At 38.0% G+C, this 9,359-nt stretch overlaps 1 pseudogene; it reads right to left on the reverse strand.

Moving 5' to 3' along the window:
- Positions 1 to 859, reverse strand: part of LOC128132341 (photosystem II CP43 reaction center protein-like) — a 5,268-nt pseudogene extending 4,409 nt beyond the window's left edge.
- Positions 860 to 9,359: the final 8,500 nt, after the last annotated feature.

Raw genomic sequence — 9,359 nt, forward strand, 5'->3', positions numbered from 1 at the left:
TAAGCCATTGCCGCTGGTACTGCAGCTGTTACAGCAGCTATCAATGCGGCATTTTCCATCGATGGAGGCGGTGGTGGTGGAGGTATCGTGCCCGACCTGGGTCTTAGGTTTGGACGAGGAGGCATTGCGCTGCCAAGAAATAAAAATAAAGGATTATAAGTTTTGGTGGTTGATAGTTGAATGATAATGAGTTAACTATCTTTAATAGTTCGAGAATTTGGTTTTGACCAACACAGGGTTTTGAGTTTGATTCACTAATGGAGTTTGAATAACAATAAACAAACTCATGAACTCGGATGAAATGCATAGAATTAACACACAAAAGAGATATGTCCTATATATATATATATATATATATATATATATATATATATATATATATATATTAAACATATGGTGGTGTTACATTCGAAGTTAGAAAATTTTTGACCTTTCTAAAGGTCTCCGATTACAGGAAGTTAAAGAAGGTAAAACTTTTAGCCGATGGTCCTATTCTATATCAAAATTTGGGATTCGGCAAGCACTACTTGCGACGTAGGTTGCGCTTGGAGCTTGACTCCGCATCCGATTGCTTTGCTTCCATAAGACGCCTATCGAAGGCGGCTTGTTGTTCCCTCATCTCAGAGAGGGCTGCAATAATTTGTGCTTGGAACGTGTCACTTTGGAGTTGGGCATTATCCTGTGCTCTGTCCAGTCGACGGATGTCGGAAGTGTGAACCTGAACTTCCATGTTGACTTCACGAATCTGGCTAGCTTGAACCCCGGATAGATAGGACTGGTTGGCTAGCTTTCCCACCATGAATGGGAGTGCTCGATCGGCTGAACCTCCACCGCGGACATCGTAGAAGTCTCGACACATGTCGTAGGGAGGACGCACTCCTTGCTGTTGACTCCAATGATGGAGGTGACTTTCCCAAACGGGAGTTGGTCCCTGAAAGTTTCTCCTAATAGCAGGAGGTTGAGCGACTGGTGGGTTGATTACCTCTTGTTCAAAGTCTGTCCCAGATTCATCCCCTTCATCCAACTCGATAGGTTCTTCATCCTCTTCGGGATCTTCTTCAACCCATCCCCCGTTACCTTGGTTGAGATAGTAGGGGTCACATTTGGAATGAATCTAGCCATTTGACTATACGAGAATAGGGTTATAGGAATTAAACAAAACTTGAAACATGTAAAACTAATCATGTTAATTAAACTATTGCATGTACCAAATACTCCTATAGTATTTAAATTTATATGTTTGATACTAGTGTTTATTTTTGGTAAGTTTTGACTTGTTGCTCACTACGACCATTCCTCGACATACGTTAGTCCAATCTCGGATAAATATAGTTGATCAGGCTATATTCGTCCCAAATCCAATTACATATTTCGAGGTCTAATCGTAGTGTCCAACTTGTCTTAATACTTCTTGTATAGTTCAAACCATGAAAATATATTGTTGTATGCCTGTATTTGAACTTTTACGACCCAAAATAATCTAGATTAAATGAAACAAGGCTTTTGGTGTAAAAACGTTTTTCCAGAGAGTTTTAGTCCCTTTTGCATTTATAGTTTGTATATCATATGTGGTTCGATATACTTAGTTCACTATAAACAATGCTCTGATACCAATCTGTCACACCCCAAACCAGAACGGCGGAATCGTTCGAGGGCGGATGACTTCTTGTAGTATCGCAACAATTGAAAGTAATACAACCATCATATATATAATTTAAAAGTTTACACTGTTGAAAGGTACTTGTTTCAAAAACAAATTACAATATGATGTCAAAATGAAATTAAACTAACACCGCAGCGTCCTTTCTTCAAAAGCAGTAGTTTACTTGTATTACTGAATCCCTGAGAAATACAAGTAGTTTTGAAAGAGTAGGTCATCATTTAAGCTGGTGAGTTCATAAGTATTTAGTGACAATGTTTATATGAAATAGAATGAAAATGGTTTGTACATGTTTAAAAGTTCCTAGAAAATCCCATATTTTCTACTATAGTAAATGGTAGTTTGATTGTTCCAAAACTGTAATGCAATAGTGCTTTTCATGCCTAATATAGTAAGTTTATGTATAAATCGCTAAAGCATTTGAAGAAAAACAACCACGTAAATCAATGTGTTTTTAATACTCCATGTGAGTCTTATAACCATACTATTTGACCAGGATGCCTATAACAACGTTCTTTAGGCGTTGGAAAGTTATGACATTTGTCACCCCAGGCCTGCCGGCCTAACTGTAGCTAACAGCTTAGGTACGGGATTGTCAATCCCGTATAGATCTATACACAAGTATCACGCTACCCCCTACAAGGGATTATGGTATATAATACAGGACTTAAAATGCATACTCGAAAGTACGTGAAATGTCTCACAAAACTTAGTATAAAATAGATTTATGTATGAAAATGTCCATTTGTTCTTGTATATGAAAGTATCTCTTTGATATAGTATTTCTAGTATGTAAATGTTCATGATTTTCTCGTAAACTATACCTATTATAGTTTTTCAAAATGTGTGCTTCGTTTGTATAGTAAACCCTAGTGTAATGCTCACTTGTTATGAAAAGTATAACATCTAAAGTGACATAAATGATCACAGATACTTAAAGTATAATTAAAGTGTTTGATTCGTATATTCATATATAAACATGTTTTATTTCCAAAAGACAAGATGTTATCGAGAATATATATTGCATACGAAAGTTCCTATGTAGTAGTTATGAATCACATATGATTCACTTGATAAAAAGAGTATATAGTGAAACTTTATGTTACACATGATAATAACCATATGTTTACATATATTTCCCCCCTTAAAAGCCTATAAAAGCATTTATAAAACATTTAAAAGTATAGATTATAGGGGTATGAACTCACATGGTAGATCGAAGATAGTGAGATGAAAATTGAGCAGAACTTCGGCTTGTGAAAGCGGATTTTCTTGGGATTCTCGGGAATCTCGGGTGCGTAAACTGCCTTCGGGGCTTGGGTTTGGAAACCGGGGCTTCGGGATATTACTTGCACGCGAAATGAGGTAAAACGCAAGAAAGATGAGAGAAAATGAGCAATTTACCCGGAACCCTCGCATTCCTTTTATAGGGGCTGGGAACCGCCTCGGTACGCTGGGCGTACGCGGTTACACTGGGCGTACACATGCGTCATGCGTGACCGCATCCTCGACTTCCTCGGAGCTCGGATGGGACGGGGCATAGCCTCGCATAGGGGGCGCCATGGACGATCTGAGGCCTAGTCCTCGATTACGCTGGGCGTAACTCTTATTGGCCCGGTGACTCCCCCTTCGGATAATACCGAAATTTGATTTAAATTTATATTTTTATTATTTAGTAAACTTCAAAATTTCATATCTTCTTCATACGAACTCCGTTTTCGACGTTCTTTATTTCCACGTGTAGGTGAGACTACGCTCTACAACTTTCGCTAGACTCCATCGGCAAATTTTGAAATTATTTTTATTATTTATTTTTAAAAGGTCGGGGTAGGAAAAGTTTGTTAGAAATTCATAACTTCTTTATTCAATGTCTATTTTTGCCAGACTTTTTACCGCTGAAATACCATTGTCGAGACCTTCGATTCTCATTTACGTCATTCCGGCCAAAAGTCGCTCGCTCTCTGATTTGAGTTTTTAGCTGGCTATTGTCATACCGAACTTGAAAAAAATCATAACTCCCTCATACGAAGTCAGATTTGGACGTTCTTCTTATGTACGCTCACTGTTTAATGAGATCTAACATAGTAGGTAACCAAATAGAGACTTTTGTACATTTTATTTTCCAAGTTAATTTCATTATTTTCAAAAGCGGTTACAATACTTGGCTTTTTAAGTCATTACATAGAATCGAAATATTGGGTTGTCACATCATCCCCCCGTTAGAGGGAATTTCGTCCCGAAATTTAATGTAAGACAAACACTTGTGGATTAGGGAAAAAGATGTGGGTACTTGTGTTTCATCTGATCTTCGCGTTCCCAGGTGTATTCAGGTCCTCGCTTTGCATTCTAGCGGACCTTCACGATGGGTATGCGACTTTGTTTTGTTCTTTTAATTTCCCTATCCATGATTTCAATTGGTTCTAGAGCTCGGAAACTTGTGGATGAGATATCCCCGATGGATGCTGAGGAATACAACGATGAAGAAGCAACAGAGGAGGAAACGGAAGACGATTTGGAATCCGTATCAGCTTGGGAGGCAGATTCGAATATCTCATTGATTGGAAATGATAGTTCTATGAAGGAATTGAAGGATGGGGGTACTGGTGAGATGAAGACAATTGGATCTCATGTGGTCAATATTCCTTCAGGTAACACGGCTAATTTGATGAAAAATTGGGATGGTTCTAAAGTGAATGATGATTTATTGAACTCTAATTTGGAATTGAAGAATGTCACTAGTGAAATGTTGAGGATGAATTCTAACATTGTTGTGAGTGAAGAAACTATTCCTATTAGCTATGAATTGATTGATAATAAAGTTGGGAAGTCTAGATCTGATGTTGATAAGAAGGTTATCAATAATGAAGAGTTTATTCCAGGAGTTGGCTTTCAATTTCTTAGTAAATTGAAGGAGGAAGTGTATGTGGGGAAGGAAGTTGATAATGGGTTGAATCAGAATATGGAAATGGATATCTCAAAATTGGATAAGCAAGATGATAAGGAGGAAGGTGATACTGAAGAAGATAGTTCTGCTGAAGAGGAAGAAGAAGTTGATTCAAGTGAGGAGGAGTCCAGTGAAGATGAGGAAATAATGATGGAAGAAGAGGCTAATTCTAAGAGTAGTAAAGAGACGAGTGGGAAGTTGATGTCTGGTACTGTTATTAATAGTATTAATACTCTTCTTTCTATTTTGGGAGCTGCTAATAATGGCAAAAAGGTGAAAAGTGATATGCAGGGGAAATTAGAGAACTCTTATGTTGGTGTGTTAAAAGGTAATAGGCATAAGGGTAAAATTGATGTCAGATATATACTTGGGGAAATAGATAATGAAGATGGGCCTGTTATTATTCCGATTGAGAATTTAAAGAATGCTAGTATTCCTTATACTAATACTTTATATGGGTATATGATAGACAAGAAATTGGCGTTTCCAGTGATTCAGAAAGAGGTTAGAAGGCTTTGGAAGAATATGGGTCTAGAAGAGGTGTTCATGAACAGTAAAGGGTTCTTCTTTTTTAAATTCAGTGATGAGCAGGGGATGTTATCTATTTTGGAAGGAAGCCCATGGCTAATGTTCAATAACATGCCTTTATTCCTTCAAAGGTGGAGACTAGGTCTGACTTTAACTAAGAATAGTCATGATAAAATTCCGGTATGGATCAAATTTTTTGACTTACCTTTAGAAGTATGGAGTGGTGAAAATCTGTGTATAATTGCTAGTAAGATAGGGGTTCCGTTGGCATTTGATTCTTTTACTGAGGAAATGTGTTTGGAACACAAAGATAGAAATGCTTATGCTCGAATTCTTGTTGAAATGGTAGCTAATAAGGAATGGAAGAGGAAAATTGAGGTCTCTACTTGGGATTTTGTCTCTGATTCTGCTGTTGTTCAGAGTTTTGAAGTGGAATATGCTTGGATTCCATCGAGATGTAATCATTGTAAGTTATTTGGGCATTTGGATAAAGCTTGTCTTGCGGTATTAAATGAAGGAAAAGTGGTAAAGAAAGGGGATGATGAGAAAGTTAAGAATAATAAAGGGAAGGAAGTTGTTAATTATCACACCCCAAAACCAGAACGGCGGAAACGTTCTGGGGTGGATGGCGTCATGTCAAGTATCACAATACATGCATTATAGTAATCAAAGTACAACAAAACATTGCATTAATAGTAATAGTTTTACATGGTTTACATTACAATATATCAAACTAATACAAGTAAATAATATAGGTGCAGCTTGGTACTAAACTGTCTTCGCCAGAAGCTCCGGGGATGTACCTGTCTAATGCTGACCTGAGAATACAAGTTATTTGAAAAGCGAGTATCAGCATTTTTACAAATGCTGGTGAGTTCATAAGCATTTAGTGTCATTTTATCCAAATAACTTTAAATAAAGTGGTAGTTTTAGAGTGTCCATTTCATTAGTGTCTTCTCTAGAAAATCCTATATTTTCTTTAATAAAAGCAGTCTTCTACCAAGACTGGACGGAGTTATGTGGTAAAAAGTAGTTTTCCCTTAATCGCTATCATTATCAAAATACAGAATTTGATTATTAAAGAAAGCAAGAGAAATCAGGGAAATAACATATGCCTCAGTAGTGAAGACTGCTGACTAAGGCAAAGGAATCATAGACTCCAGGAGAGTATCGAACAAACGACACGCCTGGCTCAGTCTAAGAAAGAGAGACACAGATCCCAGACGGTACCAAATGAAAGGTACAGCTAGCAAGGTCTAAAAACAGAGGATACCGACCCCAGACAGTATCAAATGAAAGATACAGCAAGCAAGGTATAAAAACAGTGTGACTCTGAGAGTGGGTTTCCAGCATATAGTGTAAATTGCTGGTGAAATACCGTTACCTTAAGGCCATGAATTATAAGGTAACCTGGGATACTCGCAACCATACTAACCGACACTAGAGTACCTGACGCCCTGCAAGCGTCTATAAAATGTGACATTTGTCACCCCTTGGCTTGGTAGGCCATGGACTGTAGCTAGCAGTCAGGGTGCGGGGGTGTCAATCCCGTATAGATCTATACACACAATGTCCGTTCTCCCTACAGAAGACTCTGGTTACCAACTAGACGACGGAGAAGGCCGTGTCCCGAAGATGCATCCCAAATAGTGGGTAGTGGGTTTCCAATATAAGTGTTGAACTAGAGGTAGAGACTCATAACTGAACTGACCGGTGCAAACCTATATGTCTATGCTTGTATACAAAATATATAACTAATGAATCAAACGACCTTCGGACGGACATCCAATCCCACCAGACCACATCGCGACGAAGAAAAGGAAATAGGGCGAACAAGCCTTCCTAAGTCCTTCAACCATTATTTATATGCATCTATACAAGCATAGGCATACATCCAACTACGTTTGAGTGTGTAACAAGTGGAAAACATATCGTGAAGTATAATCTAATTGTGATGTATAACCGAGTCGTGTGGAATAATCAAATCGTGGGGTGTAAACAATCTGTGTGGAATAACCGAATCGTGAAGTATAAGCGTACAGTGTGGATTATCCGAGTCGTGAAGTATAAGCGTACAGTGTGGAATAATCGAATCGTGAAGTATAAGCGTACAGTGTGGAATATCCGAGTCGTGAAGTATAAGCATACAGTGTGGAATAATCGAATCGTGAAGTATAAGCGAACCGTGTGGAATAACTGAGTCGTGAAGTATAAGCGTTACCAAATATAAGTGTATCACGAAGTGGAAGCGTTATCGAGTAGGAGTTTAAACTAAGTAAAAGCGAAGCAGCAGTAACTAACAAGTAAAAGTAAAAGTATACGACATGAAAGAGAACTTTGATCAAAACCTTGGAAAAACCTTTATACTTAGGAAAATCACAACTTGGTATTTGTTGGTAAAATAAGTTGTAAACCTTTAGAAACTCTTTGGAAACCTTTCATAAACCAGTTTAAAAATGAACTTTGGTAAAACAGTATAAGTAAAAGATTTGAATAAGTGAAAACATTTTAGAAAATCATTTATAGTATCATACTCGGTAAAAAAATTTACAGTGTGGTAAATCCTTGTGCATGCGGTTTATCAATCACATGTGATTGATATGATAACTGGCATGTTTAACTTGTATTCCCCCCTATAAAACATGTAAAAACATTTAAAAGGTTCATTTAGGGGTATGAACTCACCTGGTGTAAATGGATCCGACGAAGGTGCCGGTTGGGTGCTCGGTGTCAAGTAAAGACTTGGACACACTTAGTGATCTATTTAACACATGATAACATGTGTTTACATACAATTAGTACATTTAATACTAATTAAACAAGTATACACACTCTAAGGAGCGGAAAACACTTTGGTTAAGTGTTTAGGGTGTCCCGGGTAACATCTAAGGGTGTGAATGACTTAGGAATGGAGTTTACTCTTCAAGAGTAAACTCTATACACTTAGTTTACGGCCCTGGGACAACTCACCATGAGTTTACATCCGTAAACTCATGGTGAGGGTGTTCTAGGATGCTTAAAGGTCTCATATCAATTGTAGAATTTTCCTAGGTCCAAATCTAAAAGGTGTGAATGGATTTAAGGCATCATATGGACCATTTGAGGAGTTTACGGCCCTAAGCAAGCGAGCTTGTGGCCATAAGCTCCTATACACTCATTCTTTTGATGTTTTGAAGTCTTAAATGGTAGAGGATAAAATTCTAAGCATTTTTCCAAGTCAAATGGGGAGTTTGGGCACCTTTTAACCCCTTTATAGGAGTTTACGGCCCAGGTACCCTTTCATGAGGGGTTTACGGCCGTGAACTCCTTATGGAGTTGTTTTAATTGAGTTTAAGGTCCCTAGCTTGTTGGTGGTTGATTCTAGAATTTAATCCAAGGCCATTGGTGTGTTTAAGGACATTTTTAACACACAAATATGAGTTTACTCCCCATGAAGAGGAGTTTACGGCCCAAGCATGTTCTTGGGCACTAAACTCATGTTTACTCTTCAAAAACTCGTTTCAAGGTGTTCTAAGTCTGAATATGTAAGCGTAAAAGTCATATCCAAGCCTTAGGGGCAACTTGGGGGGTTTTGGGGCTTAAAAAACCCGTTAAATGGTGTTCACGGCCCAAGAGTGTTATTGGGCCGTAAACACATGATTTTGTCCCTATTTTATGTTTTAAACTCGAATTTGCAGGCTAGATAAGTTATACAACGAGTTAGAATAGTTTACCTACTCGTTTGGGGCTCGAAACAGATGATTTTTGGCTCGAATTTAAGTTGTAGAGAGAGAGAGAGAGAGAGAGAGTGGGGAGAGTGTAAAAAGTCTCTAATGGACTCCACTCACCCTTATATAGGGGTTGGAGTTGGGGCTCAGTGGGATTCTACCCGATATTGCCGTTAGACGGGGCTTTTGGTCGCACCCGATTTAGTGGTCGTAATAATAAAAACTAACTTTTTCCAATTAAATGGAAATGTATATTACGTGTTTTTATTTATCTTATCACGACATTAACGACATAAAATATAAATTAATAAAACATTTATTTATTTTACGACCTCAAATTAACGAAATTTTTATACAGTGGAATATTCCGTCAACGGAAACGGGGTTATGTAACGGAATGAACTTTGGGTTGTCACATCATCCCCCCGTTAGAGGGAATTTCGTCCCGAAATTCAGGTCTAGGCAAGGTAGTAGGTATGAATGATAGAGGCAGTAGGTATGATTGATGTATCTACGAGGT

Source organism: Lactuca sativa, chromosome 2 (genome assembly GCF_002870075.4).
Source record: "Lactuca sativa cultivar Salinas chromosome 2, Lsat_Salinas_v11, whole genome shotgun sequence".
NCBI classification, from domain to species: Eukaryota; Viridiplantae; Streptophyta; class Magnoliopsida; order Asterales; family Asteraceae; genus Lactuca; species Lactuca sativa.